At 36.4% G+C, this 25,320-nt stretch overlaps 1 long non-coding RNA gene across 1 annotated transcript in view; it reads right to left on the bottom strand.

Annotated features, from left to right (window-relative positions):
• Nucleotides 1–5,776: 5,776 nt before the first annotated feature.
• LOC116652960 overlaps nt 5,777–25,320 on the bottom strand; it is a 45,041-nt gene continuing 25,497 nt past the window's right edge. Inside the window, exon 2 of the long non-coding RNA XR_004306228.1 lies at nt 5,777–6,751. This is a non-coding gene — a long non-coding RNA (uncharacterized LOC116652960). The remainder of the gene's footprint in view (nt 6,752–25,320) is intronic.

The following is a 25,320-nucleotide window of genomic DNA, read 5'->3' as shown; positions in this document are numbered from 1 at the left end:
GCTTTTTAGTGAGCATTATATGCTAGAATAATACAGTCTTAGCTGTTCCTTGTCTTTCTGTCAGTTCCCAAAGTCTTAAGAACTGAAATTTTCCTTAATTCCAAAATAACTGTATTGTTATTATTTCACATGGCATATCTACACATCGGATCAATTATTAACAGGATTGAAAGACAAAAAGCCCACATAGCTCACCTGTCTCTTTCTATTTATTTCCTTATATTTTGTACCCTGCAGCTTTTCTGTCTCAGGCAATAGTGGTTTTAACATTTCTTTGGGATTTTATAAGGCCTAACAGAGGAAGAGCCCCGGGCACACACACTGGAAGCTGACTGGCAACTCATGCAGTGTGGCATGAGGAATTTATTCCATATAAATCTATTCCAGCACAAATCATTGAAAGGTTCTCTATGCAACACTGTGTCCTTATCTCTTTGACTCTAGGAAAGATGTTAGGAAAAGCACATTTCATGTCCAATGAAATCAAAGCTTAAACTCTAAAACACTGTTTAAACCATTTTGCTTTGCCTCCACACCAGGATGCAGTGGTAGGATCTTGACACAGGAGCCAAATCTTGTATTTCTTCCTGTTTTCTCACCATCTCTTGGGAGAGAATAGGAAGGGCAGTGTTTTTACATGTAGTACTCAGAATTTTTTTGTTGTGTGATAGCCAGACAGCTCCAAGAAAAACTTTAAAACAAAATGCTTAGGTAATATTCCTGTTCTCAGAGGAAGGTCTAGTGGCATTAAAATAGGAGGGCAACATTCTCCTTTGTTTGGAATGTAGTTCTTAACATTCAATTATATCACTGTCTTTAAGTTCCTTGGGAAACTTGTCCCACTGGGAGTAAGACACATACATTCCACATGTACAGAACTTTTGGATTAGGAAAAGAAAAAACATTTGCAACTACAATCAAACCCGTTGTTTTGTTATTCACAACACAAAATACTTTCTAATTCTCTGATCAGAAAAAAAGAAAGAAGCATGGCTGGAAGTATTTGAAAATGGGCATGTAATGTATGAAAATATTTCATTTCCCTACAGTGTTTGAGAACTTGGAGTTTTGCATTTTAGTATTCAGTTCTGATCTAAAGTACTTGGTGATGCCAGATGTGGGGATGGGGAAAAGAATTTGGTGCTGTGTTGCAAAAATTGACAAAATTACCTGTGATTAAATTGAATGGTTTTAGGAAAATAAATTTGTCACAATACATACAATTTGTTGCACTGTGTTATTTATTGCAATGTCACTTCATGTATTAGCCTAGTAACATTACAATGCAGGATACAACATACAAGTTAATTGTTTACAACACTTTAAAATCAACACTAACTGTCATTGGCTATCTTTTTCATTCGGTAAATAGTGTCTTCTAAACTGAATGTCATCTGACTTACTTATTACACAAGTTAATACTGATAGAACAAGAGGAAATGGCTTTAAACTAAAAGAGGGGAGATTTAGATTAGATGTCAGGGGCAAGTTTTTCACTGAGTGATGAGGCAGTGGCACAGGCTGCCCAGGAGGCTGTGGCTGCCCAGGAGGCTGTGGATACCTGGAGGTGCTTAAGGTTGGACTGGATGGGCCCTGTGTTTTCTGCAGTCACTCTTCTCTGAATTCAGGACTAATGTTAAACAGAAGAAGAGTGTGATGAACAACTTCTTCTGGCTCTGTTTTCACATAGCATTGCATATATAAAGTTATTTTATAGTTCTTATATGCACATTACTTAAAAGAAAATTAGCTATATGATGTCTACTGAACTAGTCAATGCTATTTTGTTCAGGCAAGTTTAAATAGGAAAAGATTCATAAAACAGTTACTTTAAACAAGGATATCAGGAAGAAAAAGACATCAATAGTTTGAAGAAAGAAAACTTTTGCTTAAATAGAGGTTCCACGCTAAAAACACTGAAGTATTACAAGAAGCATTTTAATTTTTAGAGATGCAAAGAGAGTCCACAAGGAGGAAACGTGGATAGTCAAATAAAGTACCATTCTGAAAAGGGAATAAAAGCAGTTTTAGGGTGTTGCATACAAGGGAAGATAATGTCTATAATCATTAGAATACTGTACAATCATTGCTGCTGTCTTTACTGTTAAAAAGTCTATCTTTTAATTATAGAAAAAATAATATGACAAGAAACTACCAACGCAGAGTTTGAGGATGTACCATGTCAAGACTTTAAAATTTTCTCATCTGAGAGAAAAAAAATATATATATTTCTTTTGTTGGAAAGTAATAGACCTAACTTAACTTGATATTAGTAAACCTTTTAAACCGATCTAAAAGAGATTTTAAGAAGCAACCTACAGAAAAGACAGCATAGGTGAACAGACCACGAGACGAGACAGAAAGTAGAAAAAACTGGGCTCAACAAATTAAAGTGGGAACACAGACCAACTTTAATTTGTCAATCACACCATCCTTTTATGAAAAGAAAATGAATATAATATGTACAAAGTAGCAAAGAATGATAAGGCATCTAAAAATCATAACAAAGTTTAAAAAAAAAATATGATTGCTTAGGCAGAAAAGTGATTTTTCTTCTAATACATATCATGAAGGAAACGATCAATATTCTTTGTATCTAGTGAGGTTAGAAGGAGAAGTAATTGTCTTAATGTGTACCAGAAGGCATTTGTGCTAGCTGTTGGGAAAAAAATCCAGCCAGTTTTAGAGTAGTGCTCCAGCCTTTAGTGGTGAAACATAGTGATCCCTGATAAGAAGTTATTTAAAGCAGTGAAAATAAACATGTCAGGGATGGCCTAGGTGTGAGTCTTTAGTTTGGAAGAAAGGGACTACATTATATCTTCCAAGCAACTTCTGAACCATTTTTTTTTAATTTTTTTATTTTTTTTAATTTTTTTTTTTAATATTCTCTTGAACTCTGAAAGGAGATGATAGTGGTCTGTGGGTCCATTTGTAATGAGAGAGACCATAGAATCCTTTTCTTGATTCTGTCTCCTATGAAGCAGCACTTGGAGGTTTAGGAGAATCTTGGACAACTCCAAGCAACCCTGTGGGAATGATATCCTAAAAAGGGCACAGCAGTGCAAGCCCTCCAGGAACTGAGAAATCCCAATTTATCAAAAAACACTTCAGCTAATTTCTTAATTCAAAACAAAATTTCAAGTGCTCATATAGCCCACAGTTTTTGTTGAAGAGCTAAATTTGTATATCATTTCATGCTGACACAGTAGCATCTCATACAGTACTAATTGTAATCCGCAGTTAATGTATTATGAACAAGAGTATAGCTATAAAAAGACTCCATCTCTTAACATAAGTCAAGATATGCATAACTGTATCTGTGCCCAATAGTCGAGGTCAATACTCAGCAGCTCCACAGGCTGCACTTACAGCCGCCTGTCTCTTTCAGCAGAGTATACTGTCGCCAGTTGCCTTCACAGGATGTTAAACTTGACAAGATATCAATGACATGATTTGTCTGCTCCAAACGTCCTCTAGCCAAACAGTCCTCTTCTATGTAAATGCTTACTAAAAGAGAAGTCTTAAACTCTGGACTAAGTGTTGATGTAGCACTTCAAAGGCTGTAGAATTCAGACATTTACTAAGTTGCCTGAGTTGGTAAGTAACAGTTTATTTTTAGTGCCTCCAGAATTGGCGTGAAATGCCTTCCCTGGCTAGCATTTCTGCTCTGACTATACGAGCAGTCAGTTAATATGTTAACATATTACACTTGCCAAAATAAAACTCCTAAACCGCACCCACTGACATTAATGATAGACTGTGGAAAGGTTATTAATAATCTGAGTTCAAGTTTTGCTACCAACTGTCAAATAAAGTGTTACGCTACTGAATTCATAATGCAACAGTGGAGCTAGGGAATTCTCTGCATTTAAAAGATTTATTGACGTAACTATATCAGTTTTCCATTGTATATTTTATGTCAAACAGCATAAAATTCTATCCTCATTTGTACCATTACTTGCTGTTCCAACTATTATCCCTGGAGAAAAGAAATGGACAATGAGCAACATCTAGCTTTTTTTTCCCCCCCAAGGTCCTCAATTTACATGAGCATTTTTAAAGCATCAGCACATATACAGATAGATAGGTTTTTTGTTTGTTTTCACTGTTCATAGTAGAGTTTACCCCTCAGTCTCAAGTAAAGCTGGCTGGATTTTTTGCTTGTTTGTTTGTTTGTTCTTAATGAATTCTGCATGGCTAAAAACTATCATCATAAAAATAAAATTAATAATAATAATAATAATAATAATAATAATAATAATAATAATAATAATAATAATAATAATAATAATAATAATAATAATAATAAAAAAAAGTAAAGAACTGGTGCAGAAATCCATCAGCTTCCAGATTGCTATTCAGGAAATACTGCAGTGGAATGGTTGACTTCTTAGCTTCATAACTGAGACACAAATCTGCCATCACTCAGACACTAACTTGTTCTGAACTGATAGCTAACTCTTCTCTAGCTCTCCTCCAGCTGAGAGACCACTGACCAAAATGACTGTTGTTGTAATTCTGTGTTCACTACGGTACTGAATATTTGTCTCCTATACACCAGCTCTTCCACAGTTGTGGCCAAGCAGCACTACTCTGTTGGGAAGTGGTTATCTTTCTGATCACCTGACAATATCAGTGAACGTGTTTACATCTAGTTATGCAAAAGGCTTTAACATTCTTGTGATATATATTGTATATATACTCCTGTGGGAATTTAGCACATGTTTAAAGGAAAAGCAAGCCATTTGCAATTTACAGGAAGGCTATTACAAATATTTTAAGACCCCTAGATTCTGCTGGTTTATTCTTCTGTGGCACCAAAAACCTCATCCCCATATGTTTCTTGAGTTATAGAAGATGCAGGTTAGTTAACCAGGTAAGAGTATTCTCTTCATTTTTCTCTTCAGTTTTCAGTTTGGAATCCTGAGAAACTCTTTGGAGGAAGGGACAGAAGGCCTTTGCGGTACTTCTAGAAACCGAGACTATTCTAATTCAGTTGTTTGTTTGCTTGTTTGTTTATAAACACATTTGGAAAATCTACCACTGCCTCTCAGAGAGCTGAACTGCACTATCTCAAAGCATGTCCTGAGTTTGTTTCCTACATGAAACAAAATCAAGCAGCTTACTGCATTGCCAAAGTACCTGGGAACCTATCTCTTAAAAGAACTCCCTGAAGACATCTGTAAAACAGGACCAAACTAACAGAACACCAGCTAGAACAATGAGTATTCAAAATACTGTAATTTTTCAAAATTTCTCACCATTAAATCATTGCCAGTGGTCTAGGCCAGCTGCAGTAGGTAAAGGAGAAGCAGCTGCAGGGAAATGTCAAGCTTACTAGTTCCCAACGAAGCACTATTGGAAAAGATAATCATCATTTAAAGTCTGCCACAGCCGCCTTCACCTTCTGCACTAGAGACATTGTTAGAGCTTGTGGATATTGGCAATTGTTATATACAATTACTCATGTTACATTAAAAGTGCTCTGTAACTGTGCTCTAGTGATTTTGACAGTGTTTCTGTGTCCCTTGGCTGTTTGAGAGTCTCATTGTATAACCTTATGGTGTTGTTTTCGGAGCAAAGCTGTAAAACTGCAAAATGCGCTAGAAATGTTCATGTGCTTAAGGTGACTCTGATGAGTTTGTTTAACTTTCAACACATCCCTCTGAATACAACAATCAGTTCCCAGCCCTGAATATTCAACCACAGATGTTATAAATTTATTTATGCCCTGATGATTGATGAAGCTACAAATTAAAGCATCAGAGAAACTAGCTTTATCATTATTATTACTATTTATTCAATGATTTTTATACTATTTTTAACCTTTTATTGTCATCTAATTTTCATATTTATAGAACCATAGGACAGACTGGATGTAATGTCATTATAGATCTATTCAGGAGAAAATTCACTTTCAAAGACCAAAAACCATACCAGTGGAAATGAATGAGCATATTGTTAATATGGAACAAGTATTGCTTTCACACCTCCAAAGTGACAAAAATATAAAATTTGCATTTGAACAAAAAGGCAATAAAAAACTTCTGGAAAAATAAATAAATAAATAAATAAATAAACAAACCAATGTGTGCATAGGTTACACACATTGCATATGATGAAAAGATGATAGTGTTCTGGTGGATGAAAATTTCCAGGTGTTTCCTAATTCTCTTAATGGGCATTTCTGGAGCTTAAGAATTTCACACTTGACAGATGCAACTTCCTGGACCTTCTGGTAACACTGTAGATACATTCGGGAACCTCAAGAGGTAACACAAGCTTTCACTTCTTTTCATTCCACACAGTGTCTTTCGGGTCAGATTCCCGCTAAATTCCACCTCCAGAATGTTTACAAGGTCCAATGTTTTGTACATAAAGAATAAAATTTAGGTGGGGGTAGAAAGCACTTTAAAATTGAAAGGAATCACTGCAATTTCAGAGGCACCAACTTTGTGTGGCTGATATTTGTTGCCAAACATTGATCAGCTTAGTGACAGTAACTGCTGACAATTACTGACTAATTAATACAACATTAACATAGCATTTTGCCCAGTTATGAAGATGCTCTTTTTGGGGCATGTATCTAAATCTCACTTTAAGCTGATCTGATGTTTCAACAAAAGGTCTCTTCATAAAATTTAGAGTAACATAAGGATTGTCACTGACATGCAGTCCAGCTCCAAGAAGCAGTTTTTTATTTCAACAGTCCATGCTGTTACTCTCTCCTGCTGATGTGAAGAGGCCATTCCTAGGGTGGAAAAGGAAAAAAAAATAAAATACATATAAATGTTCTTTGAAGGTATAGCAAGAAGACTTACAGGTTTATGTTTCAGCTAGGGGTCTCCTCAAGCATATGCATCTTCAAATTATATAGTTCATTCTTTAGGTGCTCCTGGACTTATTTTGATTTCATACCTGCCCCTTAGATGCACATATATCAGAACAAGCGAGGACTTTTCTGTACTCTTCAACTGAGAGAAGATATGATCCCTGATAAAGTATTAACAGAGCTCTTCTACCCTTGCTTTCTGTCTCTGAGCCAAGATGTGCATGCATTCCAGATTTGTCTCTTAAGTACTTTACTTTTTTTTCCATTTTTATCACCTTCTCCTTCGCTTGTATGCATCCATTTGTTCTCTTATAGCCACTTGTTCCAGTGCTCAAGAAAAGTGGGGGTGGGGCAGAATTAATTTCATTTTCAGCTTAGTAAACATAAAAGTTTAAGAACTGAGCAGCAAAAGGCACTGAATTTTAGATATAATTCAACCAAAACCATAAAAATATGATCTTTCCAAAACTGTTCTTGGCAATATAAAAAATGTTCATACTCAGGAGCTTCAGCAAATAAAGCACAGCATTTTTGTGATTGTCATCCTCAAACCTTTCAACAGCATTGCCACCTATTCTAGCAATAGGCCAAACTCTGAAATGTGCTGAGTACATTGAAAACGCAATTCTGTCACTCCAGTGCATAAACTCTTGCTAATTCAAACAGAAAAGAAGTCTGAATCCTAAAACTTTAAACCACGCCCACTGCATTTCTGAAAGTAGTACTTGTAGCAGCTGCATTAGTGAGGCAGGAAGTATACAGTAATATCTCTACCCTTTGTAATGTAGATGTCTTTTTAAAGAAGGTGCGATTATATTCTGAATAGGTCAGCCTCTGTTCCTGGCATTTCTTCTCTCTTTCTTATGACCTTTCACTAAGTAACTGGGGCTTTTGCAGTCTTTTTGGAAATGTCCATTTAAGAGAATGAATGCAAGAAGCACAGTTTGACCATCTCAGTTACTGCACTGAGTTATAGCAGAGGCAGTAACCACCTACTGTGGAAGAAACTGTTTCTTCCTTAACAGCATGTCTCCAATTCAGGTTTAACTTTACTTTGTCTTCTGTTTGTTCATCCATGTTTCTAAAGATTTAAATAAATGTGCAGTCACATTTGTTCATGGAAAGTAACAAATGAATATAACTGCACTGAACAGACTTGAGTTTCACAATGTATGCCGAAACAGATGTCGTCTTTTGAATGGCACTGTAAAGAATTATTAATATGGACCTACCCTGGTTATGAAAGAGACAATTAGGAGCTTTAATCCAATCTCTAATATTTCAAAAATGTTCTTTTTTATTAGATTTCAGCAGCAAGGAATACCATTAGATAGATCACCAGAGTAATAAGCAACATAATGTTGGGTTCCACCCCATCTGCGATATTTTAAAACTATACTCTACTAGTGTCAAACTTCAGATTTCCCACGGGAACATTTATAAGAATACAAAGCTCAATAGGCAGGACTGATGCTATAGTAAGGATTTATGGTCATTTTCACTACAGAATAAACATTCTCTATAAATATAACATGTAAGACTTTTGTTAGTAGAGAAGTGGAGTTTGGCTGAGATGAATGATTTTATTCTGTTCAGTACAGTACAGAGCTATCATATTTTCAGAACTTTTACTGCTGTACTGAGGTAGAGGAGTGGCAAACATTTAAATCTTTCGTTAGTGAACCAGCTTTTAACCCATGGAGAAATAGCCTTAAATATGGTTTATAATCTCTTCAATTAATTTGATCGCTTTAGTTTGGTCCTTATTGGATACTTTTCCATATTTCAAAAACCATTCTGCTTCCCAAATTTAGCACAACTAGCAACTTTTGGTGATATAAAGCCAAGAACTCAAATTGTAGGGTGTGGGAGATTGGGTTTACGGACTATTGAAGAAGCTGTGAAGAGGAGAATATACAAGGTCTGTCACAACCATCTGTCCCCACCCAAACAATTCAAGGAACAGAAATACTAAGTGTTTTTCTCAAAAGGAACAGGCCTCCACAGGCTGCCTATATGGATGACAGAACCAATTCTGACCTGAGAATGTGCATTTAGATAAACTCATTGTAGAATCCCAAAGTAGTTGAAGATAATCCCAGGTAAACAAGCTTACTCACTTCTCTCACTGAGACATCAAGGAGTGTTGCAGTCCATCCTTTGTGGACACATATCACATAACTACAACTAGAGCTAGCATTTAAGGGCTTGTACTGGAGCTGTCATTTAAGATTTACATGGAAATCACACTCCGCAAAGCCAGAGGTCTTATTGCCAGCAGAGTAAAACACTTCATGACTTTTCTTTGGCTCCTCTAAATTACTGAGTTTTGAAATGCTGATGTTACAGTGGTGGAAATAGTGCCAAATATAATGCAGTCTGTGGACCAATCCTTAGAATTCTTCAGGATGCTCCTGATGGGAAATGTTACACGAGCTATCTGGCAGAACTGTCTTGCTTATGGGGCTAGGATGGAATTAGAACAAGATTTGACAAGCAGAGATTGCAGTCATTTTAATGACAGAAACTGTTACTTTTTGATGGCTGCATTGCAGTCACAAACACAGGCTTTAACTTAATTCTAGCAACTCATAACAGCCCTGTAATTACTCCTAAGTGGTTTTCTCTTCTGGCTCTAGTTCTTATTCTAGTCTTCTGGCTCATGAGCAGGAGGAAATAAATCTCTTAAATCTGTTCCTTTCCTGAAAATCGAGTATGGTATAACTATAGACAGGAACACATACATATTATTTATACATATACAAGATCTGAACAACTGCCACTTCCAGTCAGGTTTCGTGGTCATGATAGCAGATATCAAAGACTTTGGTTTACTGATGGCATGGTACAGGACTGCAGATCGCTTTCAAAGGGTGAGATGAAATATCTGATAAATATCTAATAAAGATCTGGTAGATTTTATTAGACTGAAAGTTTAGATGTAGGCCAGAATCATCAAATTTACTGTCACATGATGCATCGATTAGTGCTTTGTTTAGTTGTTCAGTTAGGTGAGGGTTTGTGGCAAAATGGATTGAAGAACAAAGTTTGTAGCTAGATACGTCCAGTAGAGCTACAAATATTTCTAAGTAAGTGTTTTATTTTAACCCAGAAGCAGCCCAGCACCACACAGCCATTTGCTCACTCTCCACCTACTAAGGTAAGGAAGAAATCTGGAAACAAAATACAACTGGGTTGAGATGAAAAATCTTCACTGAGACAGAAAAAGAAAATGTAGCAATAGTTTACATATATATGCACTATGTGCATAAAAACTCTGCAGTTCCTTATTATTTACTGACCAATGTTCACTCTCAACACACTATCTCACTGACTGCCACCCAACCTATACTCTAAGCAGCAACTCACAACCCCAACTCTCCCACAGCTTTATAGCATTCTACATGATGCCATGTGGTAGGGAATAACCCTTGGCCTAATTTAGGCCATCTGCCCTGGCTCCACACCCATGCCACCACATTGTCATGGTGGCTCTTCTCCATTGAGCTGCCTAGCCTGGACTCAGGTGTATTCCTGTCACTCAGCAACAATCAGTGCATTGGTGTGCACTGTCAGCACTGTCAGCTGAAGCCAGGACAGAGGAAAATCTATTCATACATATCTGTGAGGTTGAGATAATGGGAGTGATTTCCTAGATCAAGTTAGGATTTGATTAGGATGCAAGGAAGATAAAAGATCTTGATTTTTTTGGGGCTCTTGTGAGCTCAGAAGGCTGGCCTTAGTAAGGGTGTATGATAGAGTAAGTATGCAGCTTCCTTTAAGAATGAAGTTAGAATTGGGTTTGCAAACGTACCAAATAGCTATAAAATTATTCACAGAGTCCTGAAAGCACAATATGTTTAGGAAAATATTTTTTGCTGATAAATGAAGATCATTAATTTCCAGAGGATACAGATTACAAGGGTACACTTTCAGTTAGGGCAGAATCGACAGAAGGGTTAGTGTTTGGGCTACCAGGTCATAGAAACTATACTTATTGATATAAATTAATGTGAGCTATGTAGAAATTCAGTCTTATCAGAAGAAAATGCTTACAGAAAGGTACAAACTACATTTTTCTTGGACCACTGCTAAAGAACCACTGACATAACTACAGTGTCTGGTATGGTCAAAACATCCCCTTACTCCTTTTATTTATTGATCAAAGTTATCTCCTATTTACACACATAAAGAAATTTGATGGCATTGTTTTCAGTGCCTTCCAGGAACAGCAGCAAGATAAAAACATGAAATCAGCTACTTCAGAAAGACAGACTGCCATTGGTTGGATGAGTTCTCCTTCCTCTCTCGACAGGATATCAGGTTATAACTTTTCCCCAAAAAAGGTTACACATCATTAATGTTGCAATAGAATTATATCAGGCTGACAAAAGTAATCTATCGCTATGCAGCAATATGCAGATATAATGAAAGACAGAATCATTTCTCACAGCTATCTGGTCTGCTAATTATCCCTGAATATGCAAATTTGTCACGTTAATTGTAATACTGGAAATGGTTTTTTCTCATTGTACAGTAGAAGATGAGTTCGAAAAATTCAGTAAAATGTGGAAATGTGTATGGAGATTGTTCCCATTCCTTCTAGAAGTAATTTTAACACTGTTTTCTCCATCCCAATCACCTTAATGAGTGGAGAGTGATAAGTGGGAAAGCGTGGAGAGGGCAAGTTAGCATTGGTATTTGTCTCACAGGATACTATCAATGTTTAAAAAGCCACCAGCTATGTATGTGGAGTTCAGAAAGCCATTCACTGTGTACCTAGGACAGCTGTAGTCTAAGTCTTCCTATTGCCTTTCTTTTTGCTTCTATTTAGTTTACATTAACATTACATTTGTTTCTTCATGTGCAAGTAGTAGGTCTTACTGCACACTGTGGAAGGTGTAACTTCACTGCAGGGTGAATGAGTTTCCTTGGATACATCTTGAGAAGCCCTTTTGAGGCATTTGTAGTGGGGAAGAGTGTAAAGACCATGATCAGAACTTGGTTTCTGGAAGGCTCAATCCTCTGCAATGTTGCCCAAACTCCATACAAGTGGAGATAAATTCTCTTTCTTGAAGCCTGTTTAAAGATTCTTGTAAAATATTACAGTCCCAGAAGATGTACCACAAATGGAAGAGCTCCATTTTATGAATTTTTGACAGGACAGAACAGTGACAGCACTTTTCAACTGTTCTGACCCTGACAGTCACCTGCCAAAGTTGTCACATGGAATGCAGCCAAGGCATATATTTAAAACATCTCAAAAGTCAAGAGAAGGGAGACAGCTGCAGATGTAGAGAACTGTTGCAAGGAGTCAATTGCAGCTGTTCCCTAGGGAGCTCAGTGTCAGCCTGTAGCAGATAAAGCAATGGGACAAACATCAGCCTCAGCCTCCCCATTGTATGGGCGATTTGTACCATACATGCATGTACACACAGCTAGGTGTGCTTCATAATCATGTGATACAGTGCAAGATTGGAAACTAGTTGGACTAGACTACATGAACTTTGTGAAAAGTAACTGTATCAGTCAGGATAGAACAGTCAGTATATAAGCGCTTGCTAGAAGTTAAAAAATTCGCCTACTTGGAATGTGGTTATGGATAGGGAGGGATATGATTTAGCTGGGAAGTATTGGTAATGGTTGGACTGGATGATCTTCTAGGTCTTTTCCAACCTTGATAATTCTGTGATTCTGGTTAAAAAGGACAAGATTCTACTATACCAAGATGTGATTAGGCTTCTGGTCACAGTATCTACATAGAAAGAGTGTAATAAGAATTAAACTAGTATTGGAAACTAGTAAGTATGCTGTTACTTGAAACAAGTGAAACTTGTCAGGTACAAATTTAAACTAAATGCATTAAAATAATCAGTAACATTAGACTAAGATTTTGCTGTTTTCTCCACTTTAAGCCACTTACACAAGAAGTGTGTTTAAGTATAGAGAGCAGAGGTAGTTTTTGGTCTGTATTTTGCAGTTATTAAATGGTTCCAAAAGGGACATCAATATATACTGATAGGACAGAAGCAGTTCCTACTAGTGACATATTTATTTTAAATATAAGTTTTAATCTATACAGAATTTCACCCCAGAACTTCTTCTCTTGAAGACTGAATTATACTTTGAACTTTGTAGCAAAGTTATAACTCAGTAAACCTAACTTTGAAGGTGGAGGTAAATATTGAAAAGAAAATGAAGCTTTAAGAACATCTTCCCAACAAATGCAGAAACTGTTTAAGTTTCTTCTTGAAAATTTCTAGAATGTGTACAAATGTTGCCTCCTAATCTCTGTTTTCATTTGCCTGACATTTGACTCAGAAGGGAGGTGTGGGTGTACATCATTCCAGGAAAAAGCAACTAACAGGCTCTTGACTTTTGTAGCAAGAAAACAAAACTGAAGAAACTGTCTCAAAACATTTGAAAACCATTATAGCATTAATCTGTAGAAAATAAACATGTATTACAGAACGTGTGTTATGTTTATTTCAAAACTATGCGTATATGTCTAATGACCTTAATAATCTCACAGTGATTTAAGTTTTTAGGAGCAATGTTTTAATCAAGCTACTTGATTAATAGTACAAATCTGACACAGATTTTCCAGATAGGATGAATCTAAAGACACACCCGAAGCCCCTCTTGAAACAGGACTTATGTACATCACACCATGCAATCATGGAATCACGGTTAAATGTCAGAAATATGCAAAAAGAAACAGGCAAATTTTTACACTGTTTGACTTAGAATCTCTGAACTTTCTATTGTATCTTACAATTTCAGCGAGATCCACTGACTGAATTCATTCAGTTCTTCAGAATTCCATGAGATTAATTTCTTAGCACAGAATTGCATCTCTTTATTTTTGCATTCATTAGGCTATAAGGGCCTCATGCACTTAAGAAATTAAAGCAGAAAGTAATGCACTGAAAGAAGGAAGAAATGCTACATTTCTCATCATCCCCTCCAGGTATTATAAAACAAATAAAAACTTCAATGCAAACTGAAAGGAAGAGAAAAGGAAGACACTGTGGAGCAAGTATAGTTGTGCCCAATGAGAAAAGTCGAGCAGGGCCAGTGATGGTCCCCTTCTAAAGCAAGTGATAGAATCACAAAGCAACTGTATAAAATATGATGACCACTGCTGTGAACTGTTTTGGAAAAAGAAAAAAGCAAGCAAATTTACCTTGTCAAATGAGACAGTTCAATGACAGGGTTGAAGAAACCAAAAGAAAACACGTATCTAACTCTAAGCTGCAGGAAATTATGACTTCTAGTTGCAACCTTACCTGTTGTCTGCAGAAAAAGTCCAGCACAATACAGTGAGATGGGTGAATTCCACAGTGGTTTGAAACTTGTGATAACCCAGTGTCCTCCTTTCAAGTATAAGTCTTTCACACAGATTTTAGATTATGAATCATTACAAGAATAGTAAAAAAATCCAACCTTTTAGTTTTAGAAATGACTGTTAGGAAAAAACAAACAAAGAAACAAATAAATGTCTTGTAATTGGTTATTCATGATTAAGCAGATCTGATGAATGTAACAGTGTATGGAAAATGAACGAGGACATTGGACATTTGTGGATGGATTTTGGTTGGCCACATAAAACAAAAGACAACACGTTTCCAAACACAAGAACTCACTGGAGACCATCCAAGATGGGCACTGCCATCAAATGAATGAAATGAGTCAGGCACAGCTGGTGGAAGTGCACAGTAAGATTCTTCAGGATGATTTTTAATTATATTATCATGGTCACAAGAGAGAGGCCCAACTCATGTCCTGATGTAAATTGATTACCCTCCACAAAGTGTACTGAGGAGAGCCTCCAAACCAAGGCAATGTTTCCAAAATACAGTCTGGCTTCTAGTCACAGTGGGTTAGTGATGTCCTGTTCTTCTTACAGTACAAAAGCCAGTCTACTCAGGTGTAAAGCAGTTGATGTATGGAAAAATTAACCAGCATCTAGAGAACCTGGCACAAGATGAAAAAAAATGGCAGATGAGACAATAGACTGGGCAAAATTTATAGGAGTTTCATTCAAGTTTTGTTGAAGGTACTTCTTTTTTTGCTTTCCATTCAACACAGCCTTCCTTTTATTTTCATTCCAGGCTGTAAATTCAAATAAGCAAGCAAGCCAGGCTACTGTGTACCTTGTAGCCAATCTGCAGAAAAGTACAAAAGAAAATGTATCATTTTTTTTTTCTCCATAAACTCTTTGTTTTAAAATATACTCCTAAAGTTAATATTAAAAGCAGGGTTTGTGTTGTATTTTTTTGTTTGTTTTTTTGTTTTTGTTTTGTTTTTGTTTTTTTGTTTTTAATGAAATGCAAATAGTTTGAGTCAAAATATCTGAGCCCATGTGAATTATAGAGTAAAAGCAAAGAAAACATAAAAGTATTAACACTTTAACTCCCAGTGCACTACATGATGTGGAATGCCAGTAACCAAAAATCATCAAACCATGACAGTCTCAGAGTAACACAGCTTAGACTTAAAATTTCACATAACTCCCAGAATAATGTGACACATTTAGAAGAAAGCACCATTTCCTCATTGCAAAGCTTAAATTAAACAGTGCACTCAGTGATGGTCCATTTTGTTTTCTAAACACACATGAACATGTACACTGTAAACTAGCTTGATTTGTATCCATGTATTTTCCATATCCGTATATTTTCCTCCTAGAACTGTGTGGTAATCTGCTCTGTAAGTAACATTTTTAGCAGCAGTATTAGTCTTTCACTAGCATAGCTTTTCACACTCTGCTGTAGAAGAAGCTAGTGTTCTTTCTACGAAGGAATACTAATAATTCCAAACTTAATTTGCTAAGGTCCTGCTACCACAGAGAGTTGTATAGTATTGCATTGATCCAGCAGCAGCAGTTATTACAGCAGCTGTTCCTATATGTGTGGTAGATGTGCACCTACATGCACATAATCAACTTTTATTAGGGGGGAAACACAGGAAAATATTTATGTGTATATATAGAGAGGATGCATAGTATTTGAAATGCCTTGTTTGTCACTGAGGGTATACATACATATGTCACTGTCACTGCACTCTTCGAATCTAAGAATGCCAAGACATGGATCCAACATAGAGCAGTAGTGCACAGTAACAAATATACCCATGGCAGACAAAAGATGGGGAAGAGATAGGAGGACATACGTCTATGAGGCTCTTATATAAACTGCATGCTGAGATAGGTACAAAGACAGGAAATAAGAACTAAGTACTTTTTTTTTTCCTTGAACTTCACAGTCATGAACAGGGAAACAGGTGATGTTCTAAAAGGGCAAAATAATTCCAGGTTCCATTTTTGCATGCACTGTTATGAGATTGCTCATGTGCTTGCAACAATTTGGAGAAACTCATTAAAAATGTACACATTTTCACTGATGTTAAGAAATTTTTCTTTTGCTTCTTCCTGTCCTCCTTATTATGACACATAGTTCTGTGGTCTGAATTTCATCCAAATCACAGAATATTTTCCTGAATCTTTTATTTCTTTCTGCCTGCACCACTATTCCCTTGTGTCATTGGCTGGTACAGAATGTTCTATCAAAAGTATGTGCATTTCTTCCACAGAATTAAAGAAAGAAAATTCCTCTTATGTTCTTCATCTTGACAAAGGCGGACATTGATATTTTTTATTTCTTTGCTGTGCCTTTATTTCATCCCTGTATAGCAGCCTTCTCAGATATCAGCCTACAAAGAAGTGTGGTAGAAGCAATTCACTTAAAAGACGCTGGGATCTACTGTACTAGCAGTGGGAGCAAGGGGGTGTATGGGGTGGTGTCAGGATAACGAGTCTAAGTCGTTTCTACTAGTTTGATTTATTTCAACTATTTCAAGTACAGGATGCCTCATAAAGTGTTAAATAATCCTTAGAACCCTGATCAGATTAGGCAGAAATTTTCAAGGCCTTTAATTAGAAACTATGGAGCCACACTGCAAACGAATGATTGAGAAAGTTAGACAGCTACAGGACCAGCGATAGGGAGTCTGCAACCATCTTAGAAACCACCTGGAATTAAACTGTAGAAAACTCCTAAGATTTGACAGCCGGGAGTAAAGACATTTTAGTGAAAACAAATATAGTATTGAACCAGTATCTGAGGCTTGTGAATAATAATGCTTTCTCTTGCCCATTCTCCGTGTCCTGGACAATGTCATAAAATACAGTTATTGTGTTACCAACAGAAAGTGCCAAGAGGCCCTGAAGGGAGTCTTTCACATGATACTGCCACTGGGATTTATAAATCAACCCTTCATCCCACCTGCACAAGCAAATCCAAATTCCAGGTACACATAAAGGCAGTTTTAAGGAGCTTGTTCCTGATAGTTACAATCCAAAGAAGATTCCAAGAGAAGCATGAATAGAAGTTTTAACTGAACAAAACCTCCTTTCTTTCAAATTTTGACTTGGAATACTCTTCCTTAACCTGTAGTTCCTTACCTAAAACCTTCCCTGTTTGCACCACCCATTCTACTTTCTCTCCTAACTCTAGAAGGGTATCCGTAGTAAACCTCAACAGAAGACAGTAAAATTACACCATGCATAAGGTTGGGATGACAGTTATTTAAAATTCTACACACATTTACAACAATACATATTTTTGGTAGTAAATTACACTTCATTAGTGACAACTGTCCTAAATTTAGTCAAATATTGTAGATACTATTGCATTCATATGAAGACCTTGTGCTAGTCATTAACTGGACAGTGAAGCTGTTCAGGTGAGGAAGTAGGTGAAAAGGTAAAGCTTTGTGCTGTTTATTTTGGTGGGTTTTTTTTTTTTTTGGTTTTTTTTTTTTTTTTGCTTGTTTGTTTTTAATTTTAAAACTTTCTTTCTTCCCAGAGAATCAGTTTCTTCTACAGGTGGAAACTCCTGGCATTTGAAACCTCACTTTCAGAAATGCTGGAAGTGCACTGAGGTAAAATGAAATTGTATCTCAGTGAAGGTCCAGGTGTGCCCTCCTGTATAAATTAAAGCTGAGGATAGTTGTGTCTTTGACTGAGAGGACTGCTGAAGAGTACAACCACTTTGCACTGCTAGGATGTGTGTGTGTAGAGCTGTGTGGTCAGGACGTGGAGTGAGGGAGAAAGCTGTAATGTTCCCCTTGTTTTCACCTGAGCTGTTTTGATCTGAAGATGCCCCCTACACACATTTTGTTTAGTCTTTTTTTTTTTTTCTTTCTGACAACTGCAGTTCCTTCAGATATCTGCAGAGCCTCGGAAGAGATATGGAGCATCTCAGAACCCCCATCTTCAGCACACTTCCGCAACAAGGATGCACCAGGATGGGCCAAACAGGGTCATGCAGCCCCACAGAGCTGAGGAATTATGTGTCTGGAAACTTGGGCTTATACTGGGTTTATGTTCTCCAGTCTCCTGCTGTGTGAACACCAGAATGATATTTAAGGGCTGCTTCATGGGTATTGTGTTGTCATGGCTGAAGCCAAAGTATGCAGCACTCATCTGTTTGAAGAAACAACAGGGGAGAAATCTCTAGTAGACAAAGCCCTTGAGAGTGTTTCTTTTGATTCTTTCTAGGGTTTTTAGAATGGAGAAATCAAGCTTAATTGGACTTTAAAGACATTATATGGTAGGAAAGACCATTGACACTTGACAGTTGAATCTGAATCAAAAAACACAACGGTCACATGTAGGAAGTATTTTGAAACAGCATATTTACATATCTTTAAATGCTTTGTATAAAATCCCTCAGCTCTTTAGATAATTATTTATGGAGTTCATAAAAAATAGTATGATACCAGTTTTAAATATATGGCAAGTATTTTTCCATGAAGTTGGAGAAGATAATGTATTTTTATATTTAAGTAAAATTTGCAAAATGCCCTTTAGTTTAATTGCATACACAAAAGCAAAAACACAAAACAACTGTGTTTATTCATTATCTTCGTCAGCATCATGGCATCTGCAAAGAAAAGATCAAATGGGAGTAAAGGGAGCCCAAGTTCCTTTATTCCTACTCATTTCTCTTCCCACATATAAACTATCTTCTAAAGTACTATAAATAAATATCTTAGAAATAATACTTTTATTTATTTAAAAGCAGTTAGACAATTTCTGGCAAGTAGTCTAAACACAGAAGACTATTTTGTAAACTCAGAACAGCCACACTAATAAAATGCAATTGTGGTCTACAACTAATATCAGATGTCAACTGACAAAACTGACTTTCAAAGGGCTTAAACAATCACTATAGTCCAGATGCAGTACAGAAAAAAAGGCAAATAAAAAAAAAAAAAAAAAAAAAAAGCATTTCCAGTGTGGATTATTTTATAAATTCTGTCAGTCTGCTATGTATTGTATGTTCCTCACAGATTATGACTGATCCATGACAGTCCTGAGACAGGCCATTGCAGTTGCTGTATTATGGTTTTAAATGTAATATCGGACATCACCATGAGAAAAGAATACCCCCAGGAGTCGAGGACAGAAGGTAATACAGTGGCTCTTTCAGTGGTGTGGGAGACATGGCAATCTGCTGCATAGCTGAACAGTTCCCTTTTGTTCTCTGTTCAGCTATGGATCTGATTTCTCTGAATTGGGCTTATTACAATAAATATAGATGCACAACATGATTATTTATGGGAAGAAAACAGACAAAAGAGGTTGAGTTGCTGCTACCTAAAACCTAATTTTCTGAGCTTCTTCCCTTGAGGCCCTTTTCAATTGTTGCACCACTGTATTCTCATTGTTGCTCAATGATACAAGCCTAAGCTGTTCATCAATTTTACTCACTCCCCCAATCTCTCTTTCTTTCTCAAGTGCGCTTCCTCTCTCTTCCAATGTTAACAGTTCCCCTGAAATCCCATCACTTTGCTGGAGGATTGATGTAAGTCTCCAGCAATTAACATAATTACAAGCCTGATTATCTTCTAATTGCATTATGAGTATTTGGTTATTCACTACACAAATTAGAGAAAATTAAAGAGGAGCAAGATCCTGTGGTGTGGGCGGTACACTTTCTAAACTGTTATGAGCATCTCAATGCTGTGAGATAACAAAGTGAAGTCGTTTTACATTCCTGACGGTTCACGGTTGCTCTTGTCACTGTGTAATTTTAATTTTTATTTTTTTGCTTCTTTCACCAGTATTTCACGTCACCAAAAGATACAGTATTACTCCCTTTGTTCATGAAAGTTGACTGACAACATACAGTAAACCAAAGTAAATTCCTTATTTCTACATGGATGACTGTAAAATGATAGAAATCTGAACAACAGGCAATTAGCGGATAGGCAATGGTACTAACAAAAAACATCAACAATTTAAATATCTAATTAAAGGTTACTGTTGGTGGAAACAAAGGAACATAGCAGTAGAGAAGCATGGACAATTATGAGAACTTGCCTGTATCCTTCTATCATTTCTGAGGTTACTGCATTAGTACTTACACAAACAGGAATAAGTTCAAACACCAAATTTAAACTTATCTTAGTCTAAATTAGAGGGCAGTTTTAAAACTACATAACACTTTGATGAAGTATAATCAATGTAGGACAGGAATTACTGTATCAGAAGTATTGCCAGCCATGAAAATCAGCATTTGAAATGTATAGAATGAAAATTCATTATAAGAAAAAATATGTAACTGGATACCTTTGAAAGCAGTATTTTTAAAACAAATTATGAAGTTTGCACAAAACATTGACAGAAAAATATATGACAGGGGAAAGTAGCAAAGACTTTCAGAAAGGTTTGCAGCTTCTGCTGTTGTTGAGGTTGAAGACTATGGATAAAGCTGGAAAAATATTTATACCTCAATCGGTAGGTATGATCACCTCTGTGACATACACTAGACAGCCAGCGCTGTAGGAGAGTGCAGATCTCCTCAAAACACATCTGAACTCCCCTAAGCAGTGCTTCAAGAATCCATTACTGATTCCCACCCTAAGTAACTGTTGGCTCTTCTTGTGCTTTGGGATAACTCTGCAGCTGTCTTATGAGCCATATACTGATAGTGCTTTTTTGCAGAAGTGTTTTTCATCTTGTGGATATTTTTTTCTTTTAATAGAAATTAATCTGTCAATGCTCAAAACTCATGTCCCTGAATTAATATATAGGATACATCAATGGTCTAATATCAGTGAATGTAATTGGCTTCTGTACCAGGGGACCTCTTGTCTTCTCTTGGCCTCAAGGCCTCCAGTTGCTGCTATCGGTGCCCAGACATGAGGGAATGAATTTATGGCATACACTCACTTCAAAGGAGTTAGTAAACAGCCTTTGACTGGGAATTTTGCCTTCTGACCTAGGAACCAGTCTGAGTGGAATTCAAATGTGTGACCTAAGGTTTTACAGCTGTAGAGTATCCTCTGTGGAAAACCATTCCTATGCACATCACTCCAGTGGTGCATTCCCCTCCAGGTTCATAGTTCCTCAGGATGAGCAGGAAAGGACATCCCTTTTTCCACATCTAGGGAATAAACGTATGCCTTGTTCCATAGAGCTCTCAAGGTTCATGAAGTCTGGGACTCAACATCTTATAGACATTTATTGATAAAAGAAGTAGGTCGTCATAAACCAAACAAAGGAAAAAATCCAAAATTAAGGGAGAAAGGTGAGAACAATCTTAATTACATATCAACAACAAAAAATCCTTCATAAACAGAGGAACTTTCTTAGACACAAACAAACCATGTACACATATTTTCATTTGTTGCTGCCAAGTATGCACACATAAGTACCCGGGAAACCATCATCATGAGCTTCAATTGATTCACAAAGACCGAAAGTAAAACGAGAGAAACTGCATACTCTATACAACTCCTTAATAGGTACTTCAAAATTATCCACATGAGTTTAAAACAGATTCAACACAAAACTGAATTTTTGCAAGTAAGTAAAATTTCATATAAGTTTTTTAACCTGCATAATTTTAACAGCTGTAGAGAGGGGGCCTAAATGAACTTTAATGTAAAACACGTTGAATTTAATGAAAAGCTTCATTGATTTGCTGGCAATTTTCCCAGTTGACAACAGGATTCAGCTTTGCACACACTCATTCACTTCCCACTGCTTCTCAAATCTGTCAGATACACATATTATGGAGGTTTTCAGAAGTTCAAGACTGGTAGTACAAGTGGATTTAGTAGTGTAATATCAAAGAATCCAAGGAAAAAAGCCCTCCCGGAATTCTGTCAGAGGAAGTAAACAACAGAGCACCATCTTCACTTTTCTCTCTGTAAAAGGTCATCTCTAAAATTCTACAGATACTTTGCTCTGAATTGATCTCTCAGATTTAAATTGAAGTCAGGACTTAAAAGTGAAAGTGAATTAGAGGCAAATAAATGTGTATTTTGTATTGCTTTTGCAGTATTGCCATCATACTTTTCAAGCAGGTAAGAATTCAGAGGACCTGAACATGATCATATCAGCAGAAGACGCATATGCTTGCTTTAAAAAAAAATCCTGAATTAGGTAAGTAACCCAGCACTTAAATATAATTTCCAGTACACAGTACCCATATTTATTCTTTAGAATTTTTTTCTAGCAACTGCTAGGAGGCAATATTCCTGACAGGATAGTCCAGAGAGATCTCAGATTGATTTAAAACAAAAAGCAATACATGACTTAGAAGGAAGGTGATAAAACCATACCACAGCTATCCTTAAATGTGAAGTGTTATCTTCTTTTTTTGATGTGAACATTCTCTACCACAGCGAAAAGCAAACAAAATATTGTTTCCCTGCTTCATTACTTTAGTAAGAAGGATTGACGAGATGCTTAGCTGGCAGGAAAAAATAATTTATTTCACTGTCACATTATTTGTTCACCTGCTGCAAGGTAAATAGAAGCTAAGTCACTTTTTATTTATTTAGCTTTTGCAAGACACCCATACTGACATAGCTAGCATTATCTATCATATACAACCATTCTATTTATACTGATTACAGAAAACAAAAATAATACAAGATCTTCTCTCCTGATTGTTAATATTTGTAGAAAAAAAATACACCACCTCTTAGACTTCTGAACATAATATCTTGAATTCTTTCACTCACCACTTCCAATTCAAGAGGTGTTTTGAAAATAACAATAATTTAAGTTATTTCATGTTCAAAATGTACTAGGAAAATAAACACTCCATAAGTAGAAGTTTTTAGTGTCTGGGTTGTATCTGTTATCAAAAATCAATTACTATTATTAGTAGAATCTCTTTGTCATAACAGTACAAAAACTGCACTGATAAATATATTTGAAAATGCGGTTGCGAGCCAATTCCCATGTTAATTTCTCAGAGAAATTTCCCACTAAGGTGTGGCTGAAAGCAAAGAAAGTGAGAAGGGAATGTACAGAGATTACTATGTATTAGTGTAAAGCATATCTTTTCCTGTGAAGTGAAGAATGGTATAAGCTCCACACTCAAAATGAGAGTATAAATTTGACTCAACAAAGCAGTCCGCCTGTAGGAGCTTGTTCCACTCTCATTTCATAGCACAAATAAAATGCTTTTTTATCCTGTCTTTGCAAATAAGAGTCAAACATTCTAAGTAAAATAAAACCTTATATCAAAGGGACAAGAAAGAATGTATGTTTCAGGAGATTGCTCAATAGCTAAATGAGATGCAAAGTAAAAGGGTATTATGAAAAGCAGATATAAGGCCACAGAAGTGAACGTACTATGGGGTTAGCTTTGGATTTGTTTGTTGATTGTTTTTTATTTTTTCCTATTGACTTCAGCAGATGCAGGACTGAGCTCTTCAGGGTCACTTTGGCAGATAAGCAATTGGCTCAGATACACGGTCTCTGCATGGGTGGACCTACTGCCAGCCTGTTCCCCACAAACATTTAGTGGGGTGTGCTTTTTTGGAAGTCTATAACTTCCACACACCTTTCTTTAACCTAACAAGAAATTGTCACCAAGTCCACAGATTAAAAAAAAAATAAATGTACAACATTTCTCTCTGTCAGGTGATTTCTGTTCTATATTGCTGCTTCACTTACAGTAGATCAGGAGATAGCTTAGTGCTGCAGCGTTTATCTATAGAAATATTAACATTCCAATTATACTTTCATTTCTTGCAAGTTTTCACAGAATCACAGAATTGCAGAATTGTAGGGGTTGGAAGGGACCTCAAGAGACCATTGAGAGCAATCCCCCTGCTAAAGCAGGTACCCTACAATATGTTGTATAGATAGGGATCCAGACAGGTCCTGATTATTTTTTATCCTTTTTGCTAGTTTGGTCAGAATTCTGTTTCTAATGAAAATTTCTGGAATATTCAAAAGTTTTCTGGGGGAAATGAGCATCTTTTTCTCCTCTTTAGGAATAGGGATCCCATATTGGTTCCTTGTGATAGAGCTAGACTGTAGCTCCATCCCCCAAATGATCACTTATGTGTATGTGTAAACAGACCCAAGCACATGCAGTGGGGGAAACTGAAACTACTGTCAAGAGGGAGGGCATTCACCTCAGATGAAAGCTGAGGTTCAAGGCCATCATGTAAAGCAGTCATGGGAACAGACTGACCTTTGTAATGTCTTACTTTACACACATCTACTGGCCAGGTGGGTCTTCTAAGTTTTATTCACTTTTAACCAGAAAAACCTTCTTGAAACTGGAAAGGTTTTGTTGAAATTGGCACATCCCTGAGAAAGGTAAAAAAAATAAAATCTGATTTCAACCTATCAGCATTTTCACCAAGAGATTCTGACACAGTTCTTAGGGTAAAAAGATAATTTAATTTTTTTCTATTATGACTCAGTGCCTCTATATTTATTTAGAGTACATTGCATTCTGTTTTCACTTAACCTCAGAAGATTTAACAGTAATATATGGAACACTTATGCACTGTAGGAAGACTTTATGTACTTATTTGATATATTAACCTGATATGTTGCATGTTTATGGAACACCAGTGAAAAAATATAAAAGACTGTAACACTTGATTCTCAATGGCATTATGCTAATACATCATAGTTTTATGTTTTCTGAATACTTTTCCTTTCCACTGCAAGCAAGCAGCATTTTTTCAAGACTTACAGACTTATTAGTGAATATTAGACATTTAATTCTCCTCACAATTCTGGGATTATAAAACCAATATATGTTATAATGAAAACTCCACATCATACTAGACCATACATAAACACTGTGCAAAGATATCAGCATCCTCAGTTTCTATCAGTCACATTCAGTTGAATGCTGGCCTCAACATTACTTAGCAGGACCTTACCAGGAGCTGTAACTTTGGTCTCCACATTCAAGCTATGCCAAAAATGCAGAGAGCTGTCTCCAAAGTTAAATAAGTATATAATCTTGTTCTGAAAATTTTTCTTAGGCCCCTAAAACACAGATTATAATATATTGTAGTTCTGGTCTTGCTGCACTCAGCTCAGTAGAGAACAAAAGAGAAATCAAAGAGCTAGACTAACATATTCTGGCAGGAGGTCCTTGCATGAGACACCAGGGACTTCAAGTGAGAATTCAGTGTTTTCCTCACAC

This window comes from Coturnix japonica, chromosome 2, assembly GCF_001577835.2.
Source record: "Coturnix japonica isolate 7356 chromosome 2, Coturnix japonica 2.1, whole genome shotgun sequence".
Classification (NCBI taxonomy): Eukaryota; Metazoa; Chordata; class Aves; order Galliformes; family Phasianidae; genus Coturnix; species Coturnix japonica.
The sequence above is the reverse complement of the archived record's forward strand: the minus strand, read 5'-3'. Positions and strand labels throughout refer to the sequence as shown.